The sequence below is a fragment of the Pleurodeles waltl genome, chromosome 1_2 (genome assembly GCF_031143425.1).
Source record: "Pleurodeles waltl isolate 20211129_DDA chromosome 1_2, aPleWal1.hap1.20221129, whole genome shotgun sequence".
Classification (NCBI taxonomy): domain Eukaryota; kingdom Metazoa; phylum Chordata; class Amphibia; order Caudata; family Salamandridae; genus Pleurodeles; species Pleurodeles waltl.
In genome coordinates this window covers 1,193,096,260-1,193,115,305 of record NC_090437.1, presented here as the reverse complement: position 1 = coordinate 1,193,115,305, position 19,046 = coordinate 1,193,096,260, and the positions used below count along the sequence as shown (strand labels likewise).

Here is a 19,046-nt window from a genome sequence, read left to right as displayed (position 1 = left end):
GAACTCCTAGCCACTCTGTGCCCTATGCCAAAGAACCGGTTTCAGTTGCTGTGTTGTTATTGGTTATTTTTAAGCTCAACAAAAGCCAGCGGCCGCTAAGTCACCTGGACGCTGGGCTTGAGCCTCCTTCCCTCAGCGAAGTGCACCCCCTCTCATTGGTGGGCTAGTGCCGGGAGCCTATGTCACCTGCAAATGTTATCTGCAGGTGCTCGCTGCCTTTGGTAATTGTATGGGATGTCTGGGGACTCCCGAATAGGAAGGTCACCAGTATAGACTCTTAACAGAAGAGATCTAGAAAAACGGTTTTGGAATACCATACGTCATGTGTTTCTTGCTGTTAAACTGAGGCCGACGTGCCACTTCATGAAGCCTCAACGTTTTCCCCTTGTGTCCAATTATATTTACTACCTACGCACATAAAATTTACTGACAACCATCTCAAAATCCTCCTTTCAACCTTGGTCCTGACTTATCCCAAACCTTTCTGACTACTATGAACCTTAAAACATCTCTCTCAAAATGTCTCCTTCTTTTTAACAATGACAGCCATCTAATAAGCACACACAACCATTACTTACAAAAATAAATCAGTGCTTCCCCTTTCAAATCCATTCCCATCATTCTTTCCCTACTCTAAATTCTGCTAAAGATACAAGAATACAAGAGTACAAACCTACCATAACTAATACACAAGAACAAAAAAATTGAATACTATTGTACCAGCCATTAACCTCTAATCTTGGGTTCTAGAGTAGCGCGCTACTTGAAAAAGTGCTTTAATGGCTCGTCAATGGTAGTAAGCCCTATAGCAATATAATTTACAATAGCAGGTATTCTTGGTCTTCTACCAAGACGCTCTGAGACTCAGAGAGAATTTTACATAAATTATGTAAAAGTTATAGCAGACCGTTAAGTACTTCTCATTTTGGACAAGGTGCTTTCCAGAGGTGGGCAAGCTGCAGATTAACAGCGATAGCCGAGCCAAGGAGATTGTTCAGCTCGCAGAGCCTCTGCACACCACAAGCTCTAAAAACATTTGCTATGTAAATCATGCAACAAATATCCTTTAAAAAATTATAAAGCCTCTCCAAAATTCAAAAAAGTGTAGTGACATGTGGAAGCTTTGACATTAATACATAACATTAAATCACTGCACTGAGAAGTACTTAAAAAGTGATGGTTTTTAAACATGAGCCATTAGTGAACTAAGAAGCAAGAGAGTTGTCCTGTTAGCCTTATACATGGGCCATGTCATTATAGAGCAACATTGTAGTCTAGTCAATCAAACACAATAGGTTTTGTACAGTTGATATTCTTAACTCTCATATTTGAAAGTGCTTTCTTAAGCGATAATGAAGAAAAATGAGTTTTAGTGAAATAAAATATTTGCCTAAGATCAAACAGATTAACCAAGTAGGCAGCAATTTATCCAGTTTTTCTGGTTTCACTTTGCACTAATCAGCCATCAAATAGGGATTTCTTTGCCTTTCCATTTTTATGGTAACAGTTTCTTACTGCTTTGTGCATTTGTGTTCAGTGGCGGCCTGCAGCAAAATAAACCGGAGGGGCGCAAAAAAACTACAACATACACAGATAACATACGCACATACATAGCATACACACATAACATGCACACCAAGATAAATATTTTTTTTAAAACACCTTACTCGATGTCCTTCAGCACATCCTCGTTCTGCAGCACGTCCTCGGATTTCGAAGCCCATAGGCGACTCCCTCAAGCAATCAAGACTACTTATCAGCATGAAAAAAATTGTCTTGATTGGCTGGAGCGGGCTGGCTCCATGCTCCAAAGTGCACTGTATATCTGTGCCTTCTCTCCAAGACAGCACGGTTGGAGAGGTTTAAAATGCGCATGTTGATTTGCCCATAGCAAGGTAGCCAGCCAAACCATCATGTGCACTTCAAATAAAGGGGCCACTCCTCTCTGCTGGCAATCATTGTCAACAGTGAAACAATAGTCCCACCCTGCCCTCGCAGTGTGTTTGCTGGCTAGCGTAAATGATAAAATAGGAATAAAGTAATTTTATTGCCATTTTATTTTTTACGCTTTCTGCCCAGCAGTGCAGGGGGCGACGCTCCTCCGCTTCCACGGAGGAACCCGCCACTGTGTTAATTATTTATATAGTGCAAACTATTGCCTTACGTGAGCACCAGTTACGTGGTTCCAGGTCATGGCTTACGCGGGGCGGCACACACGGGGGGGCGAATATGAATAACATTAAAAAAAAAACTTACCTGTATGCTGCGCCACCGTTCTTCCGTCTCCTCAGCTGCAAGCGGGTACAGGCTCACAGCCTGCCCTGCGGCCAATCCTGACGCTGCTCAGAGCAGCATTAGGATTGGCCTGGCACTCCCAGGCAGACTGGGAGCCTGTGCCTGCTCTTTCCAGCCGGTAACACAGTAGTGCCGGGCTGGAGAGAGCACAGTGCATATGTGCGTTTGGCCGGCCAGAGACAGCCGGCCAAACACACATGCGCACTGAAGGGAGTGCACAGTGCACTCCCCTCAGTGCTCGTCATCTCCAATACCCTGCCTTTTTAACAACGACAGGATAATAAACATTGTTTATTATCCAAATCCTGAATTCACAATTCTCATTTTAACCTGAATTCTAGAGAAGCTTGAATTAGCAGAATAACAGCTACGCTGAATCAGAAAATCATAAACACATTCAACATTACTAAGTATTTAGAGCATTTGGATTCGTAAATACCAATAAAGTAAAGCAACTCCAGATGCAAAAATGTTTTGTTTTGTTCAGGCTCCACGTGGGAAATGGCTGATAAAGGCATTTCGCTTAGAATGTCCTTGATCTAAAATATAAACCACTACTTCCTTCTCTGATCTGGCCTAGAGATCACTTTAGCCACGTACTTTTTCGTTCTAACAAATAAAATAATAATAAAAATACATGCATTTCTGTCTTTCCATTACCTCTTGATCTTTGTCATCTTTCATCACTTGAGTGTTAGGCCACAAATGCAAACTCATTTGCATAAGAATGATTGGGAATGGTGTTTATTTAGTAGTGATTTGTGGAGTGGCTTTCCCAGTCGGTATTAGAGAACTTCTTGACTTCTGAGGCGGATGGCCTCGTATAGCACGTTTTTAATTTGATCCTTTATTTTCCGTGTAGCCAGGCAATCCCTGGAAGACACCGTTCTGGTAGACAGTTACTTTTCTCTTGGCTGTATGCTCTAGACAAGTGCCAGTCCTGCCTAAGGTGAACTGAAAGAGCAGGGTACATCGGGCAGAAGTTATTCATATCGCCCTGTGTAGACTAAGAGGAGAGAGTTTCAGAACCTTCTGTGACAAGGTGTTTGCCCTCTAGTACATTCCTATGACGGAGGACCTGTTATTGCAGTGAGGAGAGGGCTGGCTCGGGGTCAGTTATTACAGTTTATCCAATCTCTCTCTTAAGGCCCGGAGGCTGAGATGTTGAAAGGCTCACTCTAACAAGCTAGCTGCAATGATGTCAATATTATGTTACCAGTCAGACATTCGCCCACAAAATTAAAATCTAGATGTAGAAAGATAATATCAATCTATTTCTCTATGACTGTTTTAGCACCACTTTCATGTGGGGTTTCTCACCTTATTGACTTCACTGTCCTGTCAGGAGGGTTTTAATAAAATCACATAACTGGGGCGGGTGCCTGCTAGTCTTATCGGCTTTCCAGAGATCAGTGTAAAAATCCTTTCTTTTTAGGCTTCGTCAATTGTCTTGACATCTTCTTTTGCTCTAAAGCATTTTGTCTTCTCTCAGGACTTTATGATAGTGTTACGTTAAGAAAGAGTGCTTTGAGTTCACCCATTCATTCACGCTTATTGATGTTTTCAGCCACAGATCCTTGAGAATCTAAGATAAGTTATCTAGCAGGTCTGTATAAAGTGAACTGTATCTGTGATGGGCTTTCTGTTTTTTTCCTCTAGATTCTCTTGGTTATTTTCAATGTTTTTTGCCAGAAAAGACACCTTTTTGGGCTGTCTCTCTTCCCCAGTGTTTGGGCTTCAAGCTCTATTCATAACACCGCTAACATGTTTAAAATGAATATACAATGATAGTGTTTGTGGTGTCTTAGAAAACCTGTTATCTCTGATGACCCAAAAGCCATTAGAGACTGAGAAGCAAAATTTTGTATGTCCTGTTTGATAGAGGCGGTGAATCCACCAAAAGCCATTACCCAGAGAAATTACTGTCACAAAACAAGAGGAAGCATAAAAGGTTCTTGTATTAATCTCACCAGAAGTACTTGGAAAAATGCAAAAAAAATATCCAAAGAACGCTCCGATTCGTTGTCAGAACAGTGAAACTTTTAGAGAAACCTTAAACAAAACTGATTAGGTTTCCTAAGGATGTGACATCCGAGCCCCTATAAATGCGCACCTCTGCACACTGAAGTCCTTTTATCCACCTTCTGAAACGGATCCAGACCTAGCAGTGCTGTCTCTGACATACTTTTTCATTCAGGAAAAACGTGAAAGTCTATCTACAGTGTGCAGATATGGGCCCTAAAACAGGTTTCAAGCTATGATGTGGCTGTCACACGTCAGTGACTTACACCCACAACATCTGCCTCTGGTGCCACAACACCTCACAAGACTCAGTCATGTTCTTGTTGCGCAAAAACAAATGTAGGGAAGTGCCTCTTTTGGACTTGGTCACCCCCACTTTTTGCTCACTGGTACTGAGGAGCACTGAGTCCTTGCCAAACAGGTCCCCACTGCCAGTGCTCTTTCCCTAAAACTAGGTAAAAGGTGTACATTTGACACACACTCGTGTACCTCTGTAAGCCCCTAGTGAATGGTACCCCTGGCATCTAGGGCCTGAGTACTGGAGAAGGTCCCTAAAGGTTACAGCATGCATTGTGCCACCCTCAGGGAGCCCACAAAAACAAGTTGCACACAGCTGCCATTGCAGACTTTGTGTCCTTGTGCAAGCCACACGATATGGCATACCCCTTGTGTGCCATGCCCCACTCACTACATCTAAATATATGTAAGTCATCCCAATAGCAGGCCTTGGAGCCCTAGGGCAGGGTGCATTATATTTTGAGAACATAGCTGCATGAGCAGATATGCCTCTGTGATGTCTAGTTTTATTAGTCGATATTGCAAGTGAACAGGGAACCCATCTTAAGGTATTTACGTGATACTCGTCATTATGAGTTCCTTAGCTACATAATGGCTCCATTGAAACCTATGTTGTTGGTATGAAACACCTTGCCTTAATAAATCCAGGCTGATGCCAGCCTTGGATGTATTATGATGTGTTCCCAGAGGACAACTGCAAGGTGCTTCCTGAAACCTTTAGTAGTGGGCTGGCTGACTGGTACCAAACAACCTGCAACCACAAACTTGTTTCTGACCCCTGGGAGGTCCAACGCCTGTGCAGTCAGAGGCCAGAAACAATGGCTACTCTGAAGGAAGTTTTTATCACCTACTCCAGCAGGATGGCTAGTGAATCTGCATTCCAAGGCTAGGGACTTGAAGGACCCGGCCGCCTTTGGTATGCGACCCCGGCTTCCCCCAAACCTGGGAGGTGTCACTGCCTGCCCTGAGGCTCACTTAACACGAGGACAGGTGAGAAAAATAGTTATGCAGTAGGCGTGCTCCACCTTTGGGTTAGCAACACCCCTATAGTGGTCTACCCGAAGTGGACACTTGAGGAAGGGTTCCACCATCTTGATTTTGGTGGGACTAGGGTCTCTGAGACAGGGTTAAGCCCACTTCCCACCGGAAGGGGTCATATGGTGGTGTAGTCACCCCAGGGGTATGTAGCCTATTGGCTACTACTGTACACGTCCCTAAACATCGCTAAATTGGGTATTTAGGTGGCCCCCTGACACAAGAAGAACAGATTTGGCTGCCCCAAGAAGAAGAAGAGCCGAATGAGCAAGAACTGTGGTCAACTGATGGTCTTTTGGTGCCAAACCCTGCCTGCCTCCCTGCTTCTGTATCAACATTCACAACATCCAGACTTGTTCTGCACCTCTGGGGACTCCAAAAGCCTCAGAGGTTCTCCAGCACTTTGCCTACCCAACAGCATCCCCCTTGAAGTGTAGGAGCCGCTTCCTGGCTTCCTGCAGGCAGCAACAGCAACATCCGGTTCCCTATTCTGGGAGCCGTCCTGTACCAATACCTGGGGTACCCAACCTCCTGCAGCAGCCCAGGCTTGTTGTCCACTCTGGATTCCAGTTTTGCATCCAAAGACCACCCATTGAGGGACGTCAGCATCACAGAGGACATCGTCCAGATTAGTCCAGCTACCTTATTTTGTCCCTCTTCTTGCAGTTCCACCCAAGAACAGTGGGCGCCTTGACACAGGAGCACTGACAACAAAGACCCATGCGCCTGAGCTCCACAGCCCAAGTCCACGACATTCAACAATACCCCATTGCTCCCAGGACACCCACCGACAGAGCCCCTGGTTGGGAGCTCCTGGACTTGTCCCCAAGTACCTCCTTGCAGTCTCTATCTAGGTGGCTTCCCTCATCACCAACGGTGCAATGCTCAAGACACTCGACTTGACTAGCACCACTGCACCCAGGGCAGGTAAATCTGTATCACTGGTCTTGCTTGTGATCTTGCACCCCTAGCACCCTGCAATCCACAGGGGTCCCCCGAGAACTGTCAGGACCCCTTTGTAGTAAAAGTACTTTGAAACCTTTACAGCGTAAAAGCACATTTGAGTAAAAGTGTTACAACTGCAACTGTACTTATCTTCTTTGACGTTTTCTTGAGTTGAAAAATTATATAAACAAAGTAACTATTTTTCTAAACATCGGTCTTGAGTTTCTTCTTGCATGTGTGTCTCATTATTGACTCAGTGTGTTCAGCAAATACTTAGCACTACCCTCTGATAAGCCTAACTGCTCACCCATGCTGCCACAAAAGAGCTTTTGTGATTATTACCCCTCTAAACCATTATGGGTTGCCTATACTGTCTGCATAGTGTACCCTTACATTTGGTGCAACACATGCCACTTTAATCTCAGAGGGTGGGTGGATGTAGCTACCCTAGCTGTCTTGCCCAGTAACCTGGGAGAAGTACAGACAAAGGCCGCATATCAATGGGGTTGAGGTGAAACCACTGAGGGATTCAGGTGCAAGTGTCACCATGGTGACTGAAAAACTGATATCCCGAACAAATACATAACTAGACAAATGTATCTAGTTATCACCGCTGATAATATTGTCAAGGTTCATCCCATGGCTATGGTGACCTTAGAATTGGGGGGGGAATACTTGCCAAAAGAAGGTGGGCGTGTCCTCTGCAATTACAGTAGAATGTCTGTTAGGGAATGACCTAGAGACCTCAGCATGGGCTGAGGTAGAGATAAAAACTCATGCAGCTATGCTGGGAATACCTGAGTGCGTATGCGTAAAAACCAGAGCACAGAGCAGAGCCCAGGGTGAAAAAAAGGTTTTGGAGCCTGGAATAATGGCCCAACCCTCCAAGATGAAATGTAAGAAGTCTGGGAAACCAACTTCTGAAAAAACACAAGGTCAGGTCCCCGCTCCTTAGGGAGAAGAACTGCCAGTCCGTGAGGGAACTGAGCCCCCGGAACTTGTGCCTTAAACATCAGAGTTCCTGAGCCCAGGGGGACCCTCTTTGGAAAGATCTTTGCCAGGGACAGAAGACCTGTCCCACTCTTGAAAGCCTGAGACAGCAATCTCCTGACCAGGAAAAGGGAGATGTCAGTGGTTCCCACATGCCCTGTTGGGAGGATGGGCTCCTTTACATTGAGGCCAGAGACCCCAAACCTGGTGCAACCAAAATAGTTGTAGTGCCTCTCCAGTACAGTGAGTTCTTACTCACATTGGCTCCTGACATCTCCTAAGCTGGGCATCTTGGCCAGTCCAAAACTTGGAGTAGGTTAGTTAACCACTTCTACTTGCCCGGTTTGTCCCAGAAGTTAAAGGAGTTTTGCAGCTTCTGTGTCACCTGTCAAGCCAGTGGCAAATCAAAGACCCTCTTAATTCCACTACCAGTGGTTGGGTACCCTTTGAAAGGATAGGGGTTGACAATGTTGACCCTCTCAACTCTCAAACAGCATCAAGGAACAGATTTATACTGGTTGTAGTGGAACATGCGACTAGGTACCCTGAGGCAATTCCTCTTAGGACTGCCAGTGCCCCTGCAGTTGCTAGAGCCGTTATCAGTATCTTTACTAGGATGGGCTTCCCTAAGGAGGTGGCTTCAGACAGAGGTACAAACCTCATGTCTGCTTACCTAAAGGCAATGTGGAAGGAATGTGGTGTGACTTATAAGTTCACAACCCCATACCACCTGCAGACAGATGGTTACTTGAGAGGTTCAACAAAACCATGAAAGGTATAATCATGGGTGTAGGAAGGTGGCTCTGCATATACTCTATCTAAATGAGATATAATGTGCACAGAGTCCAGGGGTTTCACAAAGGCTAAAGTAGATAATACTAATGTTCTCTTTTGTGGTAGTGTGGTCGAACAGTTAGGCGTATTAGAGGGTAGTGCAAAACATTTGTTGTACACACAGTCAATAAATGAGGCACACACTCAATGACTAACTCCAGGCCAATGTATTTATATTGAGAAAATACATTTTGTTACTTTATTTCTAGAAACAAAAGGATCTTGTTGCAGGTAAGTAGATTTGCAAGTAAATATCAAACATATGTATCGAAGACACTTTGTTTAGGTTTCGCAGATAAAACGGTTTACAGGTAAGTAACACTTGTCAGTTTTAAAAGTTGACACTGCAATTTTCAGAACAATCTTGGGAAGGGAAATGTTAGTGCACTTTTGAGGTAAGTACACAACTTACAGTTTCAGTCTCCGGGGGTTAGGATGTCCACTGGTCAGGGTTCAGGATGACCCCAAATGTACACCACAAGCAACACGGGGCCGGCTGGGTGCAGAGTTAAAAGTTGTAGTTAGATTTTGAATGGGATCCTATGGAGTCTGGGGACACTCGGAAACAGAACTGCTGGCAGGTAAGTACCTGTGACTTCGGAGGGCAGACCTGGGGGGTTTAGGAGAGCACTGGGGGGCCCACAGGTCAGCACTAAACACACACCCTAAGTGGCACAGGGGTGGCCGGGTGCAGGGTGCAACCACATCATCCCAATGCTGCAGGCCAGGGGGTCGGTTCCAGGAAACCACAGGCTGGACAAGGAGAAGGGCCGTCTCCTGAAAGTTGCTGGACCGGTGGTTGGATTCCCCAAGGCCAGAGGGCTGCGGGCGCAGAGGTACCTTTAGGCGTCGGGAATCTTCATCCGGTTCTCTCGCGGTCAGGGGGGTCCTCCGGACTAAGCTGCAGGCATCATGTTGGCCAGGAGTGGTCAACCCAAGGTGGACACAAGGCCAGAATCGCCTGGAGACCTGCTCTGGACCGGTGGGTCACCTGGACTCGGACCGTGGGTGTAGGGTGCATAGTGGGCAGGACTTGCGGATCCGGGGCAGTTCTGGAGTCCTTCTTGGAAGTTCTTGTGGATAGGGCCACTGTCCTCAGGAGTTCTGGGTCCTCTGTTGGGCAGGCATTCCTCTGGGGGGTGGAGAGGTTGCTGGTCCTGCAGGAGGTGTCGCCTTTTTGTAGCTGGGGTTCCGAAGCTGCAAACAGGCCGGTAAGACTTGGGGCTAAGTCAGTTGGTGTCTGTAGTCTTCTCTGCTGGGGGGTCCGCTTAGCAATCTATCTTCTTTCTGTTCTGCCTTGAGGTCACCATGAATATGATGAGCTAGGTTCAGGGGAGCCCATAAATCCCAGATTTATGGGTGTTACAGGGGCCAGGGGGCAGTGGCCAATGGCTGCTGTCCCTGAGGGTGACTACACCCTTGTAGTGTCAACTCCATTTGGGCAGGGGGACTCACAGTCCTAACCCTATTGGTCCCTGTCCTCCAAACAGAGATGGAGGATTCTGCAGGGAGGGGTGTCACTTCAGCTCTGGACACTTTAGGGGGGTCCTAGCTAGAGTGGTCACTCCTCCCTGTTTTACTAAAGTTTCCTGCCAGACTTACCAAAAGTGGGGCTTTGTCCAGGGGGCAGGCATCTCTACTAGCTTGGGTGACCTAGGGCACTGTAACAGGAGGGGCTCACCTCCAGTTGTTACAGTTCCTGCAGGGGGGAGGTGTGAAGCACCTTCATCCAGAGCAGGCTTGTTTCTGGCCTCAGAGAGCACAAAGGCTCTCACCCAGTGAGGTCAGAACCCTGTCTTTTACTGGCAGACGGGCATAGACTGGTCAGCCTTACACTAAAGGGTTGGTTTAAATGCAGGGGGCATCTCTAAGATGCCCTCTGGGTGCATTGTACAATAAATCCAACACTGGCATCAGTGTGGGTTTATTGTGCTGAGACGTTTGATAACAAACTTCCCAGCCTTCATTGAAGCCATCATGGAACAGTGGAGTTCGTAATGACAAACTCCCAGCCCATGTACTTAATATGGCCACACTCCACTTACAATATATAAGAATTGACTTAGACACTGAAGAGGCATATTGCTCATGCAGCTATGTCCTCACCTGTGGTATAGGGCACCCTGCTTTAGGTCTGTAAGGCCTGCTACTGGGGTGACTTACCTATGTCACCCCTGAGGGGATGCCATGTTGACTTTGTCTATTTTTTCCCCACTAGCACACACAAGCTGCAATGGCATTGTGCATGTGTTTGATGAGGGGGCCCTTAGACTGGCACAATACATGATGCAGCCCTTAGGGACCCTCCCTGGTCACAGGGAGTGTAGTATTTGTTTCTTAAGATAGTGTTTATTTATTAAGTGTACTGGTAATGGTATGTTCCATCCTCCCCTGCCCTGGCACAATGTTATATCTTGGAATGTGAAGGGATTCTTGAGAGAGCAGTTGGAGTAGAGAGGTGGCTGTGCCAGGTGTGGCTGGAGTTCCTAGATACTATTCCTGTAAATAAATAAGTGAGTTATTTCTACAGGATCTCTGATCTTCTTATTTTTATGATACAAAGAATACTACAATTTGGCGACGAGCTGGGGATCTTTGGACTCTTTGTTGCCCAGGAACTTCAACACATCGTTTGATTTTAAAACGGTTCGTTTTTTGGATAAGAAAGGTACTGTTACTTTTGGTTTATTCCTTGTTCCGTCTCTCTCATCTTGTTCGCGAAGTTAAACACTTCGTATATGTTTTGTTTGGATTAAAAATACCTCTTCGGAGACGGACACGGACTCAGTTGTTCTGTTGCCAAGCAACGTATAAGAACCTCGAGCTGCCTCGCGTCTGTGATTTCCTTGTGTTTACACTTGGAAATCGGACTCAGCTGTTGTATTGCCAAGTAACGTACTGTGCCATTGAAGCCTTGAGCTGCCTCGCGCTTTTGATTTTCTCGTGTTTCACGTGGAATGTCATAGCGTTTCGTTGTAACATTATTTCTTTGATCTTGGCCCAGCTTGGCTCGCGTTTCTTGCTTGGAAAGTAAAGCGTTTTACGCTAATCTACTTGTCTTGGTGCTGGTTTTTTTCTTTTCCTCACGCTTCTTATTTAGCAATTATAGAGCGTTTTGAGAATCTCACTCCAAGGAATACTGTTGCCCTAGAAATTGTTTTTTTACATTTCAAGTACTACAGTGCCATGGAATATCATTTGGTTCGTGCTGTACATTTCAAGTGCATCAAGCATTAGAAATTGTTTTTCATCAAGATTTTCATTGTTGGCACTTTATTGAACCATTTTTGGGGCACAATAGAAAGTTAAATTTGCTATTCAATTAATAAAGAAAATTTTAAGGACAGATTTCTTCAGTTATGCAAAATATTTCTCCTCCTCCGTTTTTTCTATCGGTCCCTGGAGAACCACCAATTCCATGGAACAAATGGAAAAAAGTGTTTTTAACCTACCTCCGTGTTTTTGGCAGCAATTTATCAGCGGAGAGAAAAGCATCTCTTCTTCAACACTGTCTTGGAGCGGAAGGGCAAGAGATTTTAGAAACTTTACCTTCAATCTCTTCTTCTGATGGCGCAGAAGGAGATTCTACTGGTAATGAATTGGAGATCTGCTTGCTTAAATTCGATAAACATTATTTACCTAAGGTTTCTATTGTTCTACAGAGATATTACTTTGGAAAGTGCAAGCAGAATGACGATGAAACTGTTGAAGAATTTGTGACGAATTTACGAAAGTTAGCAGCTCAGTGCAATTTTGCTGGAACACTTGAAGAACGTATTCGTGATCAACTAATGCTGGAATGCAAGAGTGACAAGATTAGGGAAGCATCATGGTCGAAAAATGATCCTACTTTGGAGGAAGTTTTGGCAATTGCAAAACAGGTTGAGCACTCAGAAATGTGCATGGATGATCTAAAGAAATCTAAGGGGATGTTAACTACTGTTCAATCTCTGACTTATAAGACTAAAGAACTTAAGAAATCCAAGTTAAATTGTTTTAGGTGTGGGTCTGTTTCTCATTTGGCCAACTGCAAAGAATGTCCAGCTGTTGGTGTGATATGCAACAAATGCAAGAAGAAGGGACACTTTGCTAAGTATTGTAGGTCTGGGACTAAACTTAAAATGAAAGTTAGTTAAGTTGAATGTGATGATAATAACCATGACTTCATTTTACAGGTGATCAATGATGTCAATTGTGTTTCTAAGGGGTTTTGTGATTATCCATCTGATTTTGTGGATGTGAATGGTGTGAGGATACAAATGATGATGGACTCGGGAGCAAAACTAACTTTAGTTTCCGTCACAGATTTTGAAAATTTATTTCAAGGAAATGTGTCTCTAGAAAGTCCTGATGTTACGCCTTATGGTTACGGTGGAAAACCTATTGATTTAAAGGGATATTTTAATGCTTCAATAGTGTTTAAAGGAAACAAAATTGATGGGAAGGTTTATGTTCCAGTTGTAGGAGACACTTTCTTAAGTTCTCCGCATCAGAAATTATTAGGTATCACTCTTAATCCAAATGGGGTACCTCAAGTTCAAGTACAAAAAGTGTGTGATTTTGGGGAAGTGTTGATGAATGAATTTCCAAATGTTTTTAGTTCTAATGTGGGATGTATTAAAGGTTATAAGCATCGCATAGTGTTAAGAGATGGAGCTTTACCTGTTGCATGTAAAGCTAGGAACATTCCTTTTAGTTTGAGAGATAAAGTTAAGAGTGAGATTCAGAATTTGAAGTCTCAAGGAATAATTGAAGATGTGGAAGCTGCCCAATGGATTGCGCCTATAGTCGTAGCTTTAAAAAAAAATGGTGATATCAGGTTGTGTGTGGATTCGCGCAATTTGAACAAAGCGGTTATTGAGGATAGATTTCCATTACCTAACATCACAGAAATGGTAGGGTCTTTAGGTAAGGCAAAGTATTTTACTACTCTAGATTTAAGTTCTGCCTATCATCAGGTGCAGTTATGTGAGCAATCCAAATTGTTAACATCTTTTATAACCCCTTTTGGGGTGTATAAGTTTAACCGGATGCCTTTTGGTCTTTGCTCAGCAGCATCTGTTTTTCAAAGAATCATGTCTGATATATTGGGAAATACGGCTAATGTGAAGTTTTTCCAGGATGATGTGCTAATCTATACGGACACATTGGAACAACACAAAGAGAGAGTGAGAGCAGTTTTGAAGATTTTTGAAACTAAAGGAATAACTCTTAAAAGTGATAAATGTAAATTTTTTAGGTCTGATATTATGTATCTAGGTCATATAATTTCTGGTAGTGGTGTGAAACCTAAGGATGATTTGGTGAGGCCTATAATCAATTTGTCTACACCTAAGAAGAGAGAAGATGTTCAAGTCTTTCTTGGGATGGCTGAGTATTATGCAAGATTTATTCCCAACTTTGCTAGGAGATCTGACTCCATTAGAAGGTTACTTAGAAAAGGTGTGATGTTTGATTGGTCTGAAGACTGTCAAAATGAATTTTTGGATCTTAAACAGGGTTTATCTTCTGCTCAATCTTTAAGTAGTTTTCTTCCGAGTTTGCCGTGTTGCATTATAACTGATGCTTCAGACAAAGGCTTAGGTTGTGTTCTTAAACAGGTGGTTGATGGAAAAGAGAGTATAATTGCTTTTGCTTCACGTGGATTGCGAGATGCTGAACATAGGTACTCTACCATAGAGAAAGAAGCTTTGGCAATATATTGGGCTATTAAGAAATTTAAACAGTTTCTTTGGGGAAGAAGTTTCACATGTCAAACTGATCATAAACCCTTGCGAGAAATTTTTGAGAAAAAAGGTTTAGACAATGTTTCTTCTAGAATCTGTAAGTGGGTTGTAGGATTACAAGATTTTCACTTCTCAATTAAGTATGTCCCTGGATGTGAAAACAAAACTGCTGATTGTCTATCCAGATTGGGAGTTGAGAATTTGGATGTTGGAGAGAAAGATGATTCTTGGTGGATTGATGATGAGGTCAGGGTATGTAGTGTGACGGATGGTTGTATATCTGAAGATGAATGGTTGCATGAATTGAACGAGGATAAAGAATTATTAGAGATCAGGGATTTGTTGTTGTCTGGGATGAGTTGGATAGATTCAGAAAGTAAAAATATGTCATTTAAGAAAATTTGGGATGAACTTTCTGTTCAGAATGGAGTAGTTTTGAGAGGTTCCAAGTTGATTCCTCCTCTTAAGCTTCGACAACGTTTAGTTGACCTGGCTCATTCTGGTCACCATGGAATATGTAAGACTAAAGAAAGAATGCGTGGTGTATATTGGTGGCCTGGTATGGATCTAGTGTTGGAGAGAAAGGTCAGAGACTGTGTTGAGTGTAAAATTACAGACAAGTCCTTGAAGGTCAGGACACAACCCATGGAGTTGAAAGAGATTCCTAAGGAAGTTTGGGAAGAGGTTTGCATTGATATAATGGGGCCTATTAGTTGCGGAAGTGTTGCTAAATATGTTGTGGTACTGATGGATGGTTTGTCACGTTGGCCAGAAGTGTTAATAACTTCAGAAATAACGTCTTTGGTTGTCATTAAATTTCTTTCTAAAGTATTTGCAAGGGAAGGAAATCCTAAATTTATTCTGTCAGACAATGGGGTCCAATTTACCTCTAAGTTGATGAAAGAATTTTTTAAATCTAGAGGGATTGTGCATAAAAAAACAGCATTATGTCATCCTGAGTCTAATGGAATGGTTGAACGTTTCAACAGAACTCTAAAGGAAACCATTCAGTTAGCTAAACATTTGGGTACAAATTGGGAGAAGTCAGTGTTGTCTAAAGTTGTAGACTATAGGCTTACACCTCATTCTAGCACGGGTCTATCACCGTTTGTATTGTTCAAAAAACGGATACCTCACACAATGATTTACCCTCCTTGGGTCAAAGAATATGTTGCAGAACAGTTCAATTATGAAGAGCAGAAAGATGTTGCTCTGAAGAAGAATGCGTATCTTCAAAAGAGAAGAAAAAGAGTGTTTGATGCTCGCAATTCTGTCAAACATATAGCTGTAAAAGTGGGTGATTCTGTCAAAGTGAGATTACCTGGTAAGTTTCATAGTGGACAATCTCATTACAGTAATGTATTCAAAGTGATTAAGGTTTTCAGAAAAGCTGTAAAGCTAGATGATGGTCGTATTTGGAATGTAAGTAGAATTGTCAAAATATCATAATGTATAAATGTATTTATTCCTTTTGTTTTATTTGTTAGAAGGGAGATAGTGTAGTATTTGTTTCTTAAGATAGTGTTTATTTATTAAGTGTACTGGTAATGGTATGTTCCATCCTCCCCTGCCCTGGCACAATGTTATATCTTGGAATGTGAAGGGATTCTTGAGAGAGCAGTTGGAGTAGAGAGGTGGCTGTGCCAGGTGTGGCTGGAGTTCCTGGATACTATTCCTGTAAATAAATAAGTGAGTTATTTCTACAGGATCTCTGATCTTCTTATTTTTATGATACAAAGAATACTACAGGGCCCTAGGTACATCTGGTACCTTTTACACGTGACTTATCTGTGTGCCAGGGGTGTGTCAATTGTGGAAACAATGGTAAAGATTTAGGGAAAGAACACTGGTGCTGGGGACTGGTTAGCAGGATCACAAAATTCCTACCAGTTCGGGGAAGGGGGGTAGTTGTCCTCTGTTTCGCCATTTATATGGGGGTGAGGGCATGGCCTTGATGCCCATGCTGGGCAGATCCCACCCCTCAAAGAAAAAAAAAGTAATCCCTGGTGTCTAGTGGGCATTCTGACACCTCCGGAAGGCAGATCGGGGCAATAGCCCCCAGAGGGTGAGAAAGACTGTTTCCCTTTTGTTTGGGGGGGAGGACATGGCCTTGCCTATGCTGGGCAGCCCTCACCCCTACAGATAATTTTAAAAAGTAATCCATGGTGCCTAGTAGTTTTCTGGCCCCTTTGGTGGCCGATTGGCCTAAAAATATGGCCAATCTGCACCTAGGGGAAGCAGAAAATGGTCAAAATAATGCCCCCATAACGGGGAGCGATCTTTGCCCAAGGGGCCACTCCCGGACACATATATTTTAAAATCCTTGCTATCTAGTGGTTCTGCAAACACCCTACCCCCCCCCCCCCCCCCCCCCCCCCACACACACACACACACACACACTCACACAGGGCAGATCAGCCTAAAAATATGGCCAATCTGCTCTTAGGGGTGGCTGAAAATGGCCAAAATGTATCACCACTAATGGGGAGCAACCCTTGTCTAAAGGAATGGTCCCCCAAGTAAAGGAAATCCCTGGTGTCTAGGGGAATGGATCCCTGCTTGGGCATCATCCTCCTACAGCAAACCCAAAGCAGATATTGACTTGGAAAAGTTACCATTAGAAAGGGAAGAGTCTCCTCTTTTCAACTATGCCTCTCCTGTGTTCTTCGATGTTTGGGGCTGAGATATGCCCCCAAAAACCGAAGCAGTGAAAGTCGAATGAGCCCATTGGCTCATTTCACTCCCACTTTTTTAATGTAATGACGGCAGCACGCCATGCACGGCGATAGTGATTACATTAAAAAAAAAATGCCTCAGGTTGGTGGGGAAGCTCTTCCCCAGGTGCTGAGACTAAAAAAAGGAAATCCCTCCGCTGTGAACAGGGGAGGGATTTCCTTCCTTGTGTACAAGGACTGCTCGGATCCGTCCTCAGCACACGAGTGCTGCGGCTGAGGATGACCCGAGCCGTCCTCACAAACACAAGTGGTTAAACCTGAAGGTGATTCATGACCATGAAGTGAAGCTGTATGTCGCCGAACAAAGAAAGAAAACTTTTAAGTTTTGTTCCCTATGGAAGTTGAGTGTGTGTGTGGTCCTGTTGTCCCAGTTGAGGACTATCCTATGACATGTCATCAATGTCCAGGTCTTCTGGTAAGTGGAATAATAAGCAGAAGCACAAGACCTGCCACATCGACTTTGGGGCCAATGCTGACACAGCCCCAATGGTCCTTTCTGACTCTGAGCTGAATCCGTCTCCAGCCTGACTGAAGTTGCATCATGAAGTTGTCCCAAAGCACAGGGTCCCATTCCAACCTGATTCTGACAGGACTGTGCCTTTACCAGGAGCCACTCCCCAGCTTTCCAACAACTTTTCGGTTCAGACCCTGATCAGAGCCAACCAGCCTTTTGATGGTGATAATGGGGGTTATTTTTTTATTTAATTATGACGATGACACTTTGTCCAGGGACTTACAGGAGGAGAGTGGATAGGATACTTCATAGTCACTGGTCTGGGATTTACCCGTGGTCCATCAGCGGAAGAGAGTGCCTCCTCTGCTGCTATGACCAGATGGTCAATGGAGGCATTGTATTTGCAACTGCCATCTATGGAGGTCAAAACTAATATACACACTGAACTTCTGCAGCTGGGCAAACCTCATCCAAACCTTGGCTTCCATTTAACGAAGTCCTGACAATCCCCCTTATGGGCATCTAGTCCAAACCTTGTTCATGCCCACCCATGAATAGGCAGGTTTCCAAATGCCACAGACAAGTGCCAGGCACCATCCTACGCCAGAATGTTTGGTGGTTCAGCATGATGAATGAATTGCAGACAACTCCTTCAGACGGAGTTGAAGTGAGCTGAAGTTTGAGGCGCTTCTCTGGGGATTTGTAGGTGTTCCTCATGGACATGCTGTTCGATGGGCTCTGCCTATTTGGCGAGTAACCTGGCTCATCCCTAGAACCCTTTAAGCAGAGCTTGGTCACTGTTCTTTCCTTTGGACTCTCAACACTTGCAAAGCTATTTCCTCACCACTTTCTTCCCTATTGGGGCTACTTCAGAGGTTTGGCATACTGGTGGCGCAGCAGCCACACCAGTCCTTTCAGGGTAAGGGTTTGGAATCAAGCAGACATTGTCTGGGTTATCAGGAACAGCAAACCTCCCAGTCATCTGGCCCTCCAGCAGTTGCCTCTAAGCCACTTTGGTTTGCCCTTAGCAGCCACAACCAGCTCTGTGGGAGGCACGCTCAGGACTTTTCTCCACATGTGGCAAAAAATAACATCCCAAAGGTGGGTCCTGGAGATCGTTCAACCAGGCTATACCCCACCATTCTTTTTAGACCCACCTCTCGTTCAGACTACATCAGAGCATCTTTGGGAGGACACCTGTCCATCTTCCTCCAAGATGCACAGGCTCCTTTGGCCAAAACAGCTATAGAGAGGGGCCTGGCCCTGGATAGCAGGACTAGTTGCTACTCTTATTTCCTTGTGCAGAAGAAGGATGGAGACCTCTGTCCAATCTTAAATCTGCACCTCAACAATGCCTTCTTGTGGAAGGACAAATGTAGGATGCTCACACTGGTCCAAGTTTTATCTGCCCAAAATCCAGGTGACTAGATAGTGGCCTTGGACTTGCTGGCCGCCTACATTCACATACCTGTCCTACAGTCCCACAAATGCAACTTGCAGTTCAAAGTGGACCAGAAACATTTTCAGTTTCTGTACTCCCCTTCAGCCTCACCAGTGCCGCTTGGATGTTCACAAAAGTAATGGCAATGTTTGCAGCACATCTTCAGAGTTTGGGGATCCCAGTTTTCCACTACCTCGGTGACTAGCTGTTGAAGCAGGCTTGTCACAGTCAGTCATAGATGGTAAATTTCCTTACATTCGGGGGTTCACTCT

General features: G+C 44.3%; 1 protein-coding gene across 2 annotated transcripts in view; it reads left to right on the top strand.

Moving 5' to 3' along the window:
- Positions 1–19,046, top strand: part of HTT (huntingtin) — a 1,416,422-nt gene that overhangs the window by 1,105,148 nt on the left and 292,228 nt on the right. The window lies entirely within an intron of this gene.